This window comes from Triticum urartu, chromosome 6A (assembly GCF_056163025.1).
Source record: "Triticum urartu cultivar PI428250 chromosome 6A, HENAU_Tu73, whole genome shotgun sequence".
In the NCBI taxonomy this organism is placed as follows: Eukaryota; Viridiplantae; Streptophyta; class Magnoliopsida; order Poales; family Poaceae; genus Triticum; species Triticum urartu.
Window position 1 is genome coordinate 135,399,132 of NC_141878.1, and position 18,749 is coordinate 135,417,880.

Consider the following 18,749-nt stretch of genomic DNA (forward strand, 5'->3'; position numbering starts at 1 on the left):
AACCTTTTAAAGACATTTAAGTGATTTTCTAGCCATTTAATGACTGTTATTCAAATTTGAACTACATCTACATGCAATGGCTAACCATAACGGTTTGAAAAATCATGTTCGTGTACTTGTGTGCGAGTTAATTCCATGTGCAGTAAAATAGATGGAATTTTCAAACATATTGGTCTCACGGCGGGCACATGCATGGAGTGTCATGGCATTTTAATTCCAAAAAATAAAAAATGATCAGAAAAACTTGAAACCTTGCTTGATGTAATGTCATGCCACCAAGATGATGTGGTAAAAAATTGGCCTGTTTGACGAAAGTTTGGACACACACCCCTCACAAACTGGAGCAACTCACTAGAAGGTTCGTTGTTCCGAGAGGGAACAATGCATGTTTGGTGATGAACGGGAGATAGCTTCCTCTTACGACCTTCAATTTTTTTCTATGTTTAACGTGCACTAATACAACCATCATGTGAAAATTTGGAAAATTTCAGGGGTCAATTGACCTTTTAAAGACATTTAAATGATTTTCTAGCCATTTAATGACCGTAATTCAAATTTGAACTACATCTACATGCAACGGCTAACTATAATAGTTTGAAAATACGCCATTGGTTCCAAGAGATGTTGTGTTTGGTGATTATGCAGAGTATGGAGGTGCCCAAGTGTCTTGGACTGCTGCTTGCTATGTTCTTGGCGCAGATTTTGCAGACCAGATGCCAAATGACGAAGACCCTATGCCCTTGGATGGAAACCCTCACCCTTTGCCTGGTAATCTGGTTCCTGATAATTTGATGTTTGTCTTACCACCATACCCATTGTTGGGTTGGAATGATGCACCACTCGCTCCACCTCCTCCACCGGTGAATGACGAAGCACCTGGCTGGGGCAATGCCATGTGGGGAGATGAAGCTGAGAATGAGCAGGCCCCGCACCCTGCTGCTCCCGAACAGGATCAAGTTTCAATAGTGATTGATCAGCCCGAAGGATCTGCTTCTGTAGAGCAACAAGAACAAGAAGTTGAAATCCAACAACAGCATGATTTACCACTCCCAGAACCTCAGCACCCTGTCTTTGAGGAGAATCAGCTTGCCATTGTGCCCTACCATCCCCCTATGATTCAGCAACAACAAATCTTTATTGGCATGGCATGCATTGTGGCTGGACCTCCTCTTCCCCCGGAGATGATTTGGAAAAGGTCTTTCCAGATCCTTATGTCTGATTTCTCAGTTAAGGAAGTGCCAAGACCTATCTTCCTCAAGCCGATGGGCACAATCATTTACTCCAAGAGGTCGTGGTCCATTGCTTTTGACGAATCAAGGATGATTAGTTGTTTGGCTGCTTCTCTGCCTGTGGTTCCTGCTGTCAGAAAACCTGTCATGCTGAAGCGCCCGGTGGCCAGAGCTTTATTTGAGGCGCTACCGGCTGTTTCGGATTCTGCTTCTGAAGAAGTTGGGTCTGCTAGTTTTGTTGTTCCTGTATCGGTTCAATCAACACCTTTGGTTTTCTCTGTGGAGCAATCCTCTGCTCGTAAGCAGAGAGAGAAGAAGAAGGCTCCAGTTGTTGATACGTCACTTAGGCGTTGCACTCGAAGCGCGGCAAAGTTAGATGGCTACAAAAATGTGGTTTTTGAGCAGCTTTCTCTACAGCCATCTAAGAAGCGCCCCCGTGCAAAGCCCATGGAGGACAAGGCCCAGCCCACTTCTGCGGATGACTCTGAAGATGCTCTGCCTACTGCACCACCACACACCCTACTTCATGTTCTCCAAGCTGTGGGCGCGGAGCTAGAGATTGATCCTTCGCTTCTAACGGTGGACAAGCTTATGGCTAATCCACAGGAGGACTCATCTGCGTCTTCAGCTTAGTTTTATGTTACCTTCTATGTCGAGGCCGAGGGTGCTTGTTATGTCTGTCTTTTTTTCTGTTGAACTGAATCCGGTCTGGGATGTGGCACCTTGGGGTTCTGAACTTCACTTTATTTTGGAGGGTATGGCATTATGTGCCAAGCTCTTATTGCTACTCTATGCAAGGGTTATCCATGAATCGTGTTACAACGCGTAGTTGGAAAGTTTTATGTTGGAATGTTCGCGGTCTGAATTCAGATGCTAGGCAGCGCTCTGTCAGGGAGAAAGTGATAGAGAGTCAGTGTTTAGTGCTTTGTTTGCAAGAAACTAAGCTATCCTCTTGCTCGCGTTCTATCATGAAAAACATTTGTCCTCATGGGTTTGATCAATTTGCCGAGTCTCCCTCTAGTGGAGCCTCTGGGGGTCTTTTAACAGCCTGGTGATCTGATGTGTTCTGTGGCACCCTGCTTGCAGTCAAACCCTACGCTATCGTTATGCAATTTACCTCGGTTCATAATAATGAGCAATGGTTTCTGGTTAATGTGTACGGTCCATGTCAGGGTGAGTTGCGATGAGTTTGTTTCCTGGATTTCCAACTTGGACATTGATCCGAATCAGATGTGGATGTTGATGGGGGACTTCAACTTCATCCGTTCCATTGATAATAGGAATCTCCCCGGGGGTGATATAAATGATATGTTTATTTTCAATGAAATAATTGGCCATTTGGGACTGTTAGAACTTCCTCTAAAAGGACGAAAATTTACTTGGTCTAATATGCAAGATAGGCCTCTTCTGGAACAGTTGGACTGAGTTTTTACTTCCGCAAGTTGGATTAACAGCTATCCCATGACCCAACTGACCCCTTTGGCCAAGACTGCATCTGATCATGTTCCTTGTCTGGTGACCATCAGTACAGCAATTCCAAAAGCACATATCTTCAGGTTTGAAAACTTTTGGATCCATCAGGCTAGTTTCATGGAGTGTGTGCAGGAGGTTTGGACTCGTCCCCCTCGTAAGACCCATATTTCGGCAATAATTGTTGACAAACTAAAAGCGTTGAGGTTTGCATTGAAGAAATGGCAGAAAGGTTATATCACATATTAAAAGGTTGATTGAGAAGTGTAACTGGGTAATTCTTTGGTTGGACAATCTTGAGGATAAGAGATCTCTGTCCAGGCTTGAGTTTAATTTTAGGAAAATCATAAAATTGCACCATGAACATCTGCTTCACATGCAATATCTGTACTGGAGGAAGAGATGTACAATTAGGTATATCAAAGTGGGAGAGGAAAACTCTAAATTCTTTCAGGCCACGGCAACTGAGAGATATAGAAAAAACTCTATTGCGAGCTTGTTGCTGTCTGATGGATCAGTAACGTCAATCCATGAGGAAATGGCCAAAGAATTCTTGACATCCTTCAAAAGCAGAATGGGGACAGTTAAGTCAATTTCTTTGGATGCAAACATATTGTCTCTAATACCTAGGGTCCAGGGTTTGGAGGTGCTCACAAAACCGTTTGAATTAAAAGAAATTGAGCAGGTTATTAAGGACTTGCCTATTGATAAGGCCCCTGGACCTGATGGCCTTAATGGGCTCTTTTTAAAAAAGTGTTGGCATATAATTTCTGCTAATTTTATACAGCTGGTTAAGGAGTTTCATGCTGGAACAGTGTAGTTAGAAAATTTGAATGATGCATACATCACCCTGGTCCCAAAGAAGCAGACACCTGAGGGTGTGGGAGACTTTAGGCCAATATCTCTAACCTCTGTTGGTCTGAAGTTCCTTACAAAGCTTGCTGCTAACAGATTCCAACAGGAGATCACCAAATGTGTGCATAAAAATCAATATGGTTTCATCAAATCGAGAACAATCCAGGATTGTCTTGCTTGGACCTTTGAGTATATCCATTAGTGCAATCAGTCTAAAAGGCCCATCCTTTTGCTTAAGTTAGACTTTGAAAAGGCTTTTGATTCTATCCAGCATGAGGCTATCATAAAGATTTTAATTGCAAAAGGTTTTGATGAAAGATGGATTATTTGGATTAAGCAGTTGCTGTCTTCTGGCACTTCTTCTGTCCTTCTGAATGGAGTCCCTGGTAATCACTTTAAATGCAAATGTGGAGTCAAGCAAGGAGACCCAATTTCTCCTTTGCTCTTTGTTATTGCGGCTGATCTCTTGCAGACATTAATTAACAATCTTCTTCAACAAGGTTTAATAAGCAGGCCCCTGCCTACCCATGATCCTGATTTCCCAGTGGTCCAATATGCTGATGACACACTGCTTTTCTTAAATACTGATATAGATCAATTGGGGGCTCTGAAATCAGTTTTGCATTCCTTCACACAGGCAACTGGACTTCAGATCAATTTCCATAAATCCTCCATGTATCCCATTAATGTAAGTGATCAGGATGCTTCTGACCTTGCTGCCTATTTTGGTTGCAAATTAGGCAATATGACTTTTACTTATCTGGGTCTGCCAGTGGGGACCACCAAGCCCAAAATTGTGGACCTTCTTCCCCTTGTGGATTGTATGGAGAGAAGATTGACAGCAAGTTCTTGGTTCTTGCCCCAAGGGAGCAGATTGCAATTAGTCAATTCTGTCATTTCTTCATTGCCTATCTTTTTCCTTTGTAGTTTGTCAATTCCTCAGGGTATTTTAAAACAATTGGAAAGAATCCAAAGGCAGTGTTTATGGAGGAAATATGGTCAGGAAAGGGGACATTCACTGGCGGCTTGGCCACTTGTTTGCAGGCCTAAGTCGAAGGGGGGGCTTGGAATCTTAAACCTTGGTCTACAGAATGATGCTCTCTTACTGAAACACCTCAGCAAATTTTATAAAAAAATGGATGTGCCCTGGGTACAGTTAGTTTGGGATTCTTACTATTTTGAAAGGATTCCACATGATACTGATCTTTGTGGCTCCTTTTGGTGGAGAGATGTATGCAAGTTGATGGATAATTTCAGGGCAGTTACTTAGGTTGATGTTCATAGTGGAGATACGGTGCAGTTCTGGTCTGACTATTGGCAAATTGGGAACAGTTCTGTCCCTCTGCAAGATCGATTTCCTAGGCTATATTCTTTTTGTCTCCACAAAAATCTCTCAGTCAAGGAAGTCTTTGAGGCTAGTACTTTCCAGGACCTTTTCTACTTGCCTCTTACTGAACAAGCTTTCCAGGAACTGCAGCAGCTCTCCTCTTTAATGGGGTCTTTCCATTTGGACAGTCAATCCCATGACCACTGGGGATGGAGGCATGGCAAGAAATCAGAATATACTGCAAAAAGGTTTTATGATTTTGTCTATCATCCAATGGTATCAAACCCCATTCTGGGGTGGATATGGAAAATTTGCTGTACTATGTCGATCAAGATGTTTGCTTGGCTTGTTATAATGGACAGGATTAACACCAAGGACATGATTCAGAGGAGGCATTGGAGGATTAATGAAGGACCAGAATGTGTTCTTTGCCTGACTGGAACTCTGGAGGACAGAAATCACCTCTTTTTCCAGTGCAATTTTAGTGTTCGCGTCTGGAACTACCTTCAAATTGAATGGAAAAATGGTGATGATATGGTGGAAATTGCTCATCATGCTAGGAAGGATTTCAACAAACCTTTCTTTGGGGAGGTGGTTTTCACGGCCTGGTGGAATATTTGGAAGATCAGGAATGATAGAGCTTTCAGGGCATGGAGGAATGGCTTCATTCATGATCTCACTCTGCTCTCTCATCGAATCAAACGGAAATTTAGAGACGCCCTTCTTAAGTGGATTGATTTTCTTCCTCCTTGAGGAGAGTTCCTTCTTAGTTTCTTTGTTTCCTTGTAATTAATAGGTATAGTGCACCCCTTCCCTGTATAGCCTTTTTTAGAGCCTTCCCTCTTTTCCTTTTATCCTTCTTTTTTCTTTTTATTTCTTTCCTCACCTTGAGGAAACCCTGTATGCCTTTGCTTTATTAATAAAATGCTGTGGGGTGCAAGCCCTGCAGTCTTCATGGTCAAAAAAATAATAGTTTGAAAAATCATATTTTTGTGTACTTGTGTGCGAGTTAAAAAATCATCAGAAGATGTAAATATCCGGTGTTCAAAAAAGAAAATGTAAAGATCTGGCAAGACAATTGGTCCCCACACGATTGGCACTCTATCTCGCAGCTCGAGGTTTGGTAGGTGAGTGGCGGGGATCATTAATCAGACACGGTTCTGTATGGGAAACCGTCAGCTATTATGTTCACACACGGATTTTGTTGCGGGAACCGTCTGTAATTTAAACTATAGTACTCATAAATTCCGGTGACCGGCGTGTGTACTGTTCCCGTCAATCTAGATTCCGGCCGCCAATAAATACTACCTTGCTCACGTCATCCCGCCTGCATTCTCATCTACATCCTCCCCTCGCTCTCTCTCTCTCTCTCTCTCAAATCTCTACCATAGCGCCGCCGGTCTGCCCACGCGCCGATGAGGAGTCGTCGCCCCCCCGAGGACGCTCACTCGAATAGCAGCGATGAGGACCCTTACACACCGCCGGACGAGGTTGCGCCGGACCCCCAACTTTAGATTGGTTTTGGGGCCAGTACAATCTTTGTCTGTGGAAGTTGCTGCCGCCGGCTGAGAAAGCCAGGCAAGTGGCGTTCAAGAAGGAGATGGCGGAGGAGGAAGCCAGGTACCAGGCGACCTATGAAGCCCGTGATGCCGCCACGAAAAAGGAGGCGGTGGAGCTTTGGGGTGGGCGCGTCATCGTGCGGAGGAGGTGTACGAAGATGGATACTTAGCGAGGAAGGTCATAGGCGCTGGGCGCCTCATTGCTGTGTGGAGGTGGGCCGATAAGCTCCAGCGTGCCGCCGACGAGGAGCTCCGGTGGGCGCCCAATGAAATGGCAAGATCGTTCGCGTGCGTCTGCCAGCAAGAGGCAGATCAGTACGTCAAGCGCTGCGAGGCGGAGGAGGCGGAGTACTGCCTCCGCACTGGGAAGACGTCGCGCACTGGGGAGCTGCTGGCGAGGGGCTGCCGGAATACTGCCCAGGAGGGATTATTAGTTTTAGTATTGTTCATTTTCAATTTTATGCATTGTACCTAGTAGTTAAGTATCATCATGTATATGTGATGATATTATATATATATATATATATATATATTCTGTGATGAACTAATGAACAATTAATATATACTAGTCGTCAACCCGTGCATTTGCACGGGCTAGTTATAATATTTTATCATTTTTTCACTATATATTTTGCGTGTATGTAATATAAACAAATTATCTATGGTGTAACCCACATATTAATATTTTCTATAAGAGCCTACTTGCACATAACAATTGAAACATGTGTAAATATATAGGAACACGCTACAGAAGCTGGTAGTTGGATCATTGGAAAACACAAATACATGTCAATGTCTAAGTGAACCAATGTAATTTCAGCCGTAAATATGTTTGTTGCCAAAAATATGACAACTAATTAGGCTTAGATGGCTAAATAAATATTTATTTGGAATATCACTAAAGAGACACAATATTAAATGTTTAGAGACAATGCCATCAACATGAGGCGGTAATCCACTTTACACTTTGTCAATATATTTTGCATATGGCAAAAAGTAAGCATATCTTTAGAAACATCATTGAATATAATTAGAAACATCATTAGATGATTAAATTTAAACAATACTATAACATTCTTATTTCTTAGGAGCATGGTAATTATACTTTGCTCAGTATAGTGCAAGCATATTCATGTAACAAACAATGGAAAGGAAAAGAAGCGGACATGATAAATTGGAGAAAATAAAATATTTGATAAATTAAGTAGTACCATTAGAATTAAAAAAGAGTCCCATGTAAGCTTCATGCATATGTTTAGGATCCATAAGCAATGTGAAACTGAACTGCCAGATAGTAGCAGAAAATACTTGCCATATTTTACTATATGCATTCAAAATAAGCACCTCATAACACATTATATTTAGCATTGAAGCTTTGTAGTCTGTTACTACATATATACTTGTTGATTTGGAATAAGGGTTAAAACATAGTATAGATAATTTAAATGTGTAAACATCTTACAAATAATAGGAGGAAAACATGAATAAACACAGATTTGGAGTAGCAACATGACATGTTGCATTTACTTTTCTGCTAGATTATCCTTCAGAATGAAATTATAGTACATGTGCGAAGTGGATCCAACATCCATTAATAAAACATAAAAATTTATAAAACCAAACTTCAAGGTAATGTATTCGAATAGTCATTATGCAATGCAAGTTACCTAAACAGACACATCTTGATCAGAAACATTATTACGGAAATTTTCTCCTAGAATCTAAATTTCTCTTAAGATCACCATAGGACGGTAAACGCTCCACACATCTTGGCATTTCCACGAAATTTCAGATTAGAAAAGCTCTCTACCACGTGACTATGCAAGCATAAGAAACCAAAATTCATTATTTTTTTGTTAAAACAACCAAACTCAGCTACATACCATTACGTAAATACATGACCACATTCAGATTTGTGGTTGGTTTAATAAAAGCACTAAAATCTATTTCGCTCACCATGGAAAGGCCTCATTCTCGAAAAGAGAGAAGGCCATCATTATAAAGACCTCTTAACTGAGCCAAAGCAACAAAATTAAGTACAATGTGATTTAATGATCACTTGAAGACACCACACACAACATCATTAAAAGGCGGTCTTCAGTTTGGAAGATATAAAATGAACAAAGTATAACTTCCCTTACCCTACCGGTGCTATATATGACTCCTAGTTCATAGCACTGAGTATTTCACACATCATCTATTTAACATACAATTTGGTACTTGCCACACATAATTCACAAAAAATCAGAAGTGCAGCAGCAACGACACTCAAGCATTAGTAGTTCTCACGTGCCTTTGCTTTTGCATACCAATTGCCCAGAAAAAATAGATATTCAACTTTATAACAGAAACCCTCAATGTTGTAGTAGTCGACAGAGAGCTACATTGTCAAGTGTTTCACACTATAACTATCTGCACTATCTGCTGGCTGAAAAGGTGTTAGAAAAAAATTCATGACCTAACATACAACAGTCGGGAGATGGCAGCTTGGCAAGGAACTCCCTTGAACATGAGACTCTGGTGGATCAGCAATTCAAGCAACAACATTAGCCAGAACTAGAGACTGGGGTAGACCATTGACGATGTTAACTCTCCCACATAGGGTCTTCGACATGTTTTGTCGATACAAAAATTGATTAGTAATTTGACCAGTGACGATGTTGACAACTGACATTAGGCTCATTCATGTTGTTGTCTTTTGTTAAGGCAGCATGTTTAATTTATAGGCTCGCCTCATGAGCATAGTTATGCTCCGACCGATGTCCATTATGTATCCATAGGTTGTACGTGAGAATATTATGCTCCCACCAATCTCCAGAGGTATCCATAGGTTGTATATGAGTGTTGGAGTAATGGGCCATGGGTAGGCCAACCCGAGCCCCATAACCTTTCAAGACATCGGGGCAGGCTGCGCCCCTCAAGACCACAGGGCGAAGAGCCACCTCCTGGGGAGTCTACGGCAAGGCGGCCGACTGCCCGCTCACGGCCGAGTCCCAGGGGCGACTTCCAGAGAAGCCGGCTTTGGGGAGTCGGCCGGCGACTCCAACAAACCATGACCTCATCGAAGGGGACGGGGCAGGGGCGTGGCTACAATGAAGCCCACTCCCCGCCCCTTACCACGGGCAGGCATGGCTACAGCACGCCGTACTTGGGAAGATCTCCCTGCGGCGTGGCACTGTTGCCCGGCCGGCCCTGACATCAGCACCACTGTACCGGGTCCTGCACCCACGACGGCTTATCTGTATGGCCTGGAGGCAGCAGGGCCCACCAGTCAGCGAGACCTTGGGAGATGGCGAGAGAACCGCCAGTCGGACCCATCGGGAGTCGGCCCGGGGGAGTCGGCCGAGCCCTCCCCCGGGGTCCACGTGCCATTAATCAAGAAGAGATGGGGAGTGGCCACAGTGATCGCCCCGCCAGGCGGCGGGGCTGTTGCCACGACCCCATGACCAAGCTCGCGTCATCAGGAGCGCGGCTATAGTAATCAGCAGCCGGCAAGACCCGCCCGCGGCGGACGCGGCCTGTCGGCTCCGTACCAGACCAATCGGCGGGGCCCCCCAGTCGGCGGGGCCCCCCAGTCGGCGGGCCCCAGCAGTCGGCGAAGAAGTCGGAGGTCGGAGGCACTGACGGCTGGGCCCGCGCCCAGTCGAATTACCATTGTACCCCTGGGGGTAGGCCTATATAAACCCCCCAGGGCCCCCATGCAAAGGGTTGGATCCCAGTAGTTCTAAACCACACCAGATAGAAGGAGAGAGCTGGCCTTGCCCTCTACTACCACCCGAACAGCTCAAGGAGCAACCTTGTAAACACTTGGCCATAGTGATCATGCGGAGACCCCGCAGAGCAGCAGTAGGGGTGTTATCTCCCCGGAGAGCCCTGAAGCTGGGTAAGATTCGCCGGCGTGCATGTCTTCGCCTTATCCCGTTTCCAGGCACCGGCGACATTCTACTCGCCCCCACCATGATAAGCCATCTGTTGGCATATGTCGCACCAAACCCCTGACATTTGGCGCCCACCGTGGGGCCTGGTGCACCGCCGTCCGGAGATCTGTTCTGGATGGGAACCCTTTTCCTCCCTGGCGAGCGCAGCCAGCCAGGCACACCAGGCGAAGTTTGCATCGACGCGCTGCGCGGCGTTGAGATCGCCTGCGCAGCCAGCTCCTTGGCCGAAAACTTGTCGGCGAGGCCCGCCTCTCCGACGAACCTGCGTCCGACGCTGGCGCGGGCGGCCCCGAAAACCTCCTCGCAGGCCTCCTCGATCAACTCCATGTTTCCGGCGAGCCTGCCGTAGACTTGGAGTCTGTAGGCTCCACCGACCCGATGCTGGTCGACTCCGACACCGCATCGGTCGACACGTTCCCCACCAACGTGGTGGTCTACGACGAGCCTCTCCCCCACGCGGAGAGCGACGGAAGCACCGTCACTGAGGTGCTGGTCATCAGTCATGACGAGTTCCCTGGCGGGGGGGGGGCGCCCGACTCACTCGGCGCTGCATGACCTAGCTGCGCCCATTCCGGAAGATGCTGACGCAGAGACGTTAGAAGCGCGCCGCCTTCAGCTTGTTGAAGGCGCGAAGAAGCTGGCCAGCATGAGACGCTTGTCAGAAGCTTACCAGCGGGAGATGGATCGCGCTGTTGGCGGCTCGCCGGCCCCGGCAGGGCCCAGCCGCCTTGGCGCGGTTCAGTAGCATGGCGTAGCCATCGCCAGCCTGTTTGGGGCTAGCCTCCCCGTGTATGCCACGCCAGCGGAGAACATCCGAGCCGCCCAGGCAGCGGCGGATGAGCTGGACAATTTCGAGGGCGAAGAGCGCCGCCTCATGATGGAGCGAGTCCAGCGGGTCCTCGACGCGGCCGCCGCGTAGAACGAGGCCGGCTGCCGAACGGAGGCGCCGCAGCGACCAAACGACGACCCACACCGAGATCAAGGTGCGATGTCTCGGATGCCGACTGGCGGTGCCCGAGGAAGAAAGGACAAGGAGCCGGCTGTCAGCCACAGTCAGACTCGGATTACCATACAGCGCGACCAAGATGGTTGCCCGAGAGCAGTGGAACGATGGGACGACTGTCCGCCTCCCCCTCCCCGCAAGGAGAGGCGAGTCTCCCCGCCGCCTGTTGACCATCCGACTCTCGGTGACCGCCTTGGCCGCCGAGAGGGAGTTGGAGAGAATGACGCCCGCCACCGGATCGACCGACTTCACCGGTCCCTGGCGCTGGAAGAAGAAGACGAGCTGGGTCCGCCTTGTTTCGGGCCCCGCATTCGGGACGAGCCCTTTCCTAGAGGGTTCACGCTCCCAAGAGACATGCCCAAGTATACCGGCTTCGTGAAGCCGGAATACTGGCTAGTCGACTACTCCACGGCTGTCAGCATAGCAAACGGCAACAAGCGTGTTGCTGTAAAGTACGTTCTGCTCATGCTCTAGGGCACGGCCCGGACATGGCTGAACAGCCTAAAGCCCCGCAGCATCAACAGCTGGGTCAACTTCACCGAAGCATTCGTCCGCAACTTCACCAGCACGTACAAGCGTCCTCCCAAGCCTCGTCAGCTCTCCTTGTGCGTGCAAGGTCCTGACGAGTCGACTCGCGACTACCTCAAGCGTTGGGCTGAGCTCCGAAACTCCTGCGAGGGCGTGCACGAGGTGCAGGCCATCGAGTACTTCACAGCCGGGTGCCGAGAAGGCACCCTCCTCAAGCACAAGCTCCTCTGCGACGAGCCAGAAACCCTTGACGAGCTGCTGATCATAGCGGACAAGTACGCTATGGCCGACTCCTCCATGAAGACGGAAATTCAAATCAGCACGACTGGCAAAGTAGCTCCTCAGGCTCCAAGAACTCCGGTGGCAGACGCCGGCCGGCGACAACAGCAGGGCGACAACAAGCGCAAGGCCCCGCAGCCGACTTCCAGCAGCCGGCAGGTCGTGACCGTTGAAGCCTAGCAGCCAGAAGAGAAGCCTCCGCCCAAGCGACAGAAAGGCGGCAAGCCGAACTGGTTGCCGGCCTTCTCCTACGAGCAGACCTTGGATGGACCTTGCAAGTTCCACAGCAGCGCGAAGCCGTCGAATCATACCACCCGGAAATGCCACTGGCTCACCAGGATCGCCAAGGGAGACGGCCTCCTACCACCCTCGCCTGCTGGGCAGCCGCCTCCGCTTCCGCCCGAGCAGCCGGCAGTCAGGCCAGTCGGCGCAGTACAAGACGAATACCCTAAAGAGCAAGGAGCCTACATGGTGTTCACCAGTGTGGCTGATGATCGACGCAGCAGGCGGCTGCAGCGACAAGAGGTGAACGCAGTAGCTTCAGAGACGCCAGAGTTCATGCACTGGTCTGAGAGGCCCATCAGCTAGAGCAGGGCTAACCACCCAGAAGTGATGCTGAGTCCGGGCTCCTACGCCTTGGTCCTGGACGCCACCTTTGCCACGGACAAACGAGCCGCGCGTTTCTCGTGAGTTCTGATAGATGGGGCAGCAGCATCAATATCCTGTACAAGGAAACCATGGAGAAGTTAGGAATCAAGCAAAGACAGCTTCAGAGTAGCCGAACTATGTTCCACGGCATTGTTCCTGGGCTTTCCTGCTCACCGATCGGCAAGATCCTGATTAACGTCCTCTTTGGGGACAAAGATCACTTCCGAAGAGAGTCTGTTTGGTTTGAGGTAGTGGACCTCGAGAGCCCATACCATGCGCTACTTGGCCGGCCCGCCTTGGCCAAGTTCATGGCGGTCCCCCACTATGCCTACCTCAAGATGAAGACGCCCAGTTCCAGGGGAATTCTGACTGTGGCCGGCGACTACCGAAAGTCGCCCGCTTGCGTGGCCGAGAGCATTCAGCTGGTCGAGTCCCTGGTGATTGCAGCCGAGAAGCGACTCCTTGAGCGAGTTGTGGCGATGGCCGGCAAGCAGCCGGAGATATCGCCCGACCCGAAGGAGTCGGAAGCCGAAGGTTCGTTCAAGCCGGCCAAAGAGACAAAGAAGATACCCTTGGATCCGGAGCGCCCAGAGAGGTACGCCATCGTAGGTGCAAACCTCGACAGCAAATAGGAAGGCGAGCTCGTCGATTTCCTCCATGAGAATCGGGACATCTTCGCATGGTCTCCCAAGGACATGCCAGGTGTACCGACGGATTTCGCCGAGCACAAGTTACACGTCCGATCTAATGCAAAGCCGGTCAGTCAGCCCTTGTGCCGCTTATCAGAAGAGAAGAGAAGAGTTGTCGGAGAAGAGATAGCCCGACTCCTAGCAGTTGGCTTCATTATGGAAGTTTTCTTTCCGGAGTGGCTGGCAAATCCGGTCCTGGTGCTGAAGAAGAACAAGCAATGGTGAATGTGTATTGACTACACGAGCCTCAACAAGGCCTGCCCCAAGGACCCATTTGCTCTACCGAGAATTGACCAGGTGATAGACTCCACAGCCGGATGCGAGTTGTTGAGCTTCTTGGATGCATACTCAGGATATCACCAGATCAAGCTGAATCCGGCTGACAGATTGAAGACCGCCTTCATCACGCCGTTTGGAGCATTCTGCTACCTCACCATGACATTCGGCTTATGGAATGTCGGCGCCACCTTTCAGTGTTGCATGCAGAAGTGCCTCCTCAAGCAGCTCGGCAGGAACGCCCACGTTTACGTGGACGACGTGGTGGTGAAGACGGAAAAGCGAGGAACACTGCTGGAAGACCTCAAGGAGACCTTTGATAACCTGCGCCGGTTCCAGATCAAGCTCAACCCTAAGAAGTGTGTCTTCGGAGTACCAGCCGGCCAGCTGCTAGGTTTCCTGGTCTCTCAATGCGGCATAGAATGCAACCCAGTAAAGATTAAGGCCATAGAGAGAATGGAGGTACCCAGCCGACTGCTGGATGTGCAGAAGTTCACCGGCTACTTGGCGTCCATCAGCCGATTCATCAGTCGGCTGGGCGAGAAAGCTCTCCCCTTATACCAACTCATGAAGAAGACCACTTTTTTCGAGTGGAACCATAAGGCGGACGAAGATTTCCACCAGTTGAAGAAGATGCTGACTACTCCACCCGTCCTGGCGGCTCCGACTCCCAAGGAACATATGCTCCTGTACATCGCCGCCACCAGCCGAGTAGTCAGCACATTGTAGTAGAGCGCAAGGAGGAAGGCAAGGCGCTACCTGTCCAGAGACCAGTATATTACCTGAGCGAGGTACTGTCGACCTCCAAGCAGAACTACCCCCACTACCAGAAGATGTGCTATGGCGTGCACTTTGCTGCCAAGAAATTGAAGCCTTACTTTCAAGAGCATCCAATCACAGTGGTCTGCATGGCTCCACTTGCCGAGATCATCGGTAGCCGAGATGCCTCTGGTCGAGTGGCCAAGTGGGCCATAGAGCTGGCTCCTTACACCATCTACTACCAGCCCCGCACCGCCATCAAATCACAAGCACTGGCCGACTTCCTCGTCGACTGGGCCGAGACCCAGTACCTGCCTCCAGCGCCTGACTCCACCCATTGGCGGATGCACTTCGACGGCTCCAAGATGCACACCGGCTTGGGAGCCGGCGTCGTCCTCACCTCTCCCAAAGGCGACAAGCTCAAATATGCACTGCAAATCCATTTTGCCGCCTGCAACAACGTGGCCGAGTACGAGGCGCTCATTCACGGGCTCCGGCTTGCCAAAGAACTTGGCATCCGCCGGATCTTGTGTTATGGCGACTCGGACTTAGTGGTCCAGCAGTCATCTGGCGACTGGGATGCGAAAGACGCAAACATGGCGAGCTACCGTTTCCTCATACAGCAACTCAGCGGGTATTTCGAAGGGTGCGAGTTCCTCCATGTGCCAAGAAACGACAACGACCAAGCAGATGCCTTGGCACGAATCGGCTCTACCCGCCAAGCAATACCATCTGGCGTCGCCCTTCAACGCCTCCTCAAGCCGTCTGTCTAACCTTCACCAGAATCAGACTCCATTTTTGTGTCGGCTCCTCCCGAAGACGGCGGGTCCGACTCCAGAGCTCCGGTAGTCGAAACAGGGACTTTGGCAGGCGACTCCAAAGCTGCCACAGTCGAGCCCGGCCCGGGGACTGCGGTGACGGACTCGAAGATTCCAGAACTCGGCCCAAGGACCGCGCCAGTCGGCCTGGGGACTTCATCAGCCCAGCAAGCGGCTGTTGACTCCAGCCCGCCGCCTCCCAGCCCAGCCGCCCTCGTCCAAGTCGCAGTTCTGGTAGTCGAAGAAATAGCAGCACCCTCATGGGCCCAGCCCATCCTCAAATTCCTGGTGAACAAAGAGCTACCAACTGATGAGACCTCAGCTCGGCAAGTACAACGCCGGGCGGCAGCCTATACCATAATCAACAGAGAGCTGGTCAGGCGCAGCGTCACCGGTGTCTACCAGCGCTGCGTAGAGCCAGAGCAAGGCCAGGCGCTCCTCAAAGACATCCATCAAGGCGAATGCGGCCACCATGCGGCTTCAAGAGCACTCGTCGCCAAAACTTTTCGGCACGGTTTCTTTTGGCCGACTGCCTTGGAAGAGGCCATGGAGTTGGTCCAAAAATGCAAAGGGTGCCAGAAGTTCAGCTCCAAGCCGCACCAGCCGGCTTCCGCGCTCAAGACCATCCCCATTGCTTGGCCTTTCGCAGTTTGGGATCTAGACATGGTGGGACCATTCAAGACAGCACAAGGTGGTCTAACTCACCTACTTGTCGCAGTAGACAAGTTCACCAAGTGGGTAGAAGTGAAGCCAATTAAGAAACTGAACGGTCTGACTGCCGTGACCTTCATCACCGATATCACAATTCGGTACGGCATACCACATAGCATCATCATCGACAACGGCACAAATTTTGCCAAAGGCGCCTTGGCCCGTTTCTGCGCAACACAGGGCATCCAACTGGACCTAGCGTCCGTCGCCCACCCGCAGTCAAACGGCCAAGTGGGGTGAGCAAACGGCCTCATCCTGTCCGGCATCAAGCCTCGGTTGATCGAGCCTCTGGAGCGCTCGGCTGGCTGCTGGCTCGACGAGCTGCCAGCCGTCCTCTGGAGTCTGCGCACGACTCCAAACAAGTAAACCGGCTTCACACCCTTCTTCCTCGTCTACGGTGCCAAAGCCGTCATCCCAACGGACATAGAGTTCGACTCCCCACGAGTCACCATGTACACCGAGGAGGAAGCAGAAGAAGCACGACAAGACGGCGTCGATTTGCTGGAAGAGGGCCGGCTGTTGGCACTCAGCCGGTCCAGCATCTACCAGCAGAGCCTGCGCCGATACCACAACAGGAAGGTCAGGCCAAGATCTTTCCAAGAAGGCGACCTTGTGCTCCGGCTGATCCAGCGAACAGCCGGCCAGCACAAGCTATCGCCGCCTTGGGAAGGCCCTTTCATCATCAGCAAAGTACTAGGCAACGATTCCTATTACCTGATCAACGCTCAGAAGCCCCGAGCATGCAAGAGGGACGACTCTGGCAAGGAGACAGAGCGGCCATGGAATGCAAATCTTCTCCGAAGATTTTACAGTTGATGCAGTATGTACCACGCTACCTTTTGTATTAAAGTACCAAGACTTCGGGCCCCCCGAGACGAGCTCGGGGACTGCCCTCTTTTGTCTGTATGATAAAAATTATGCCTACAAGTATGTTACTCTTTGTCATGCCGCTTGGCACCGGGCTTGACAAGTCGGCCCGGGGACTTGCCGCCTTGCACTATGAAATGCTTCCTGCAGCCGGACAAGTAGTGTGTAACACCTAAGCCGTCTTCTGTCAGAAGCCGCAGCTCGCAGAGCTGCTGTACGGTGGGCAGAGGTAAGGTAGAATGGGTGCTCGCACGAAAAATGGCTAAGGACTCAAAGCGTAAAACATAGCTCAAGACGGCTTCCAGCCTTTCTCGCAAACCGACTCTCGGACAGTCGGATTGTCGTTTTCTATCCAACTTGCTCAAACAATCTTGAAATCGGCTAAGTACTTGCTTTCCCAAAGTAGCCTAGCACTTGATCCAGCAATAGTCCGCAGAGCGGCTGTCCGATTGGCAAGGCAGGCAACTAAGAGAAAGCGGCAAAGGAAAATAGCCAAAAGAACAATGAGCAAGAAAAGATAGATATATATATATATAACATAGGCCCTTGGCCGAATTGTCGAGTAGAGGTTCAAAATACACCCCGCGGCTGGAATTGTGTGAATTAACAAGTTCTTCAAAAGACTACTGAAGCAGATAAAACAAAAGACACAGCGGCAACTTAGGAGGTGGCAGACGGATTCGGGGGGTCGGAGGAGGCGCCAGGGTCAGGCGTCGGGGCGGTCGGCCGGCTAGTCTCGGCTTGATCGCCTCCGGCAGCAGTCGGGTCGGTCGCACGCGGCTCGTTGCTGGAGGCACGGTCGGGCTGAGGCTGGCCGTCTGCTCCGTCTTCTGGTGCCTCCGCCTCGCCCTCATCCTCCGCCTCATCCTCCTCGACGCTGGAGCCAATCACCTCCGCCGAGTCTTCGCCGTAGTCTGGGTTCATCCCAAACCACTCCGGCGGTACCTCCTCGCCGTCTTCAGACCGCTCGGGGACGAAGATGCTCGTGTTGGTGTACTCGACGATCGCCGCAGCACGCTTGACGAGGGCGTCTTCTGCAGCCGCCAGCTCCGGCTGGGCCTCCGACCGAAGCGTGGCCAACCGGTCTAGATCCAGCCCCGGGTACCACGCCTTGACGAACTCCAAGGCCCGGCGTGCTCCTGCCCGGGCCGAAGAGCCCTTCCAGGCCTCGAGGCGACCAGCCGCGACCTTCAACCAGTTGGCCGTCGGGCTGGGGGTGCGCGGAGCCTGCATATCCGGCCAAAGGGCGGAAATCGCCTGGGCACCAACGCGCTGAAGCCGGCGCAGCATCCGGTGAGCCGGCCGAAGGCGAGCCTCGATGCTCAAGATGTGCTCATCAAGAGTTCGGGGGGCATCGGCGGCGATCTTCGCGCCCTCCGCCCTCCGACTTTCGCGATCGGCCTCGATGGCTTGGATAGCGGCCTGCGACTGCCCAGGGAAGAAGTCTGCAAAAGACACGAAGAAACGAAGAAGCAAGTCAAAAACCAGGAGTCGGCACGATCTAAGTCGGCAGTCTAAATCGGCAGCTCGAAGAAAGAAAATAAAGAGACTCACCATCAACGATGTCTTCAATCTCGTGGTAGCCGGAGGACATCAGCGCCTCCTTGTCAGAACAGGAGGAGCGCTCGCTCGCGAAGTCGGCCAAGAGGGCGGTTTCCGTCTCCCCCGCCTTCCTCTGCGACTTCGCAAGCAGCTCCTTCTGCTCCGCCAACTGAGTGGCCAGCAGATCGCGCTCTGTGGAGATCCTGCTACACTCCTCCCCTTTGGCGAGCAGGGCGGAGTTGGCTTCGCTC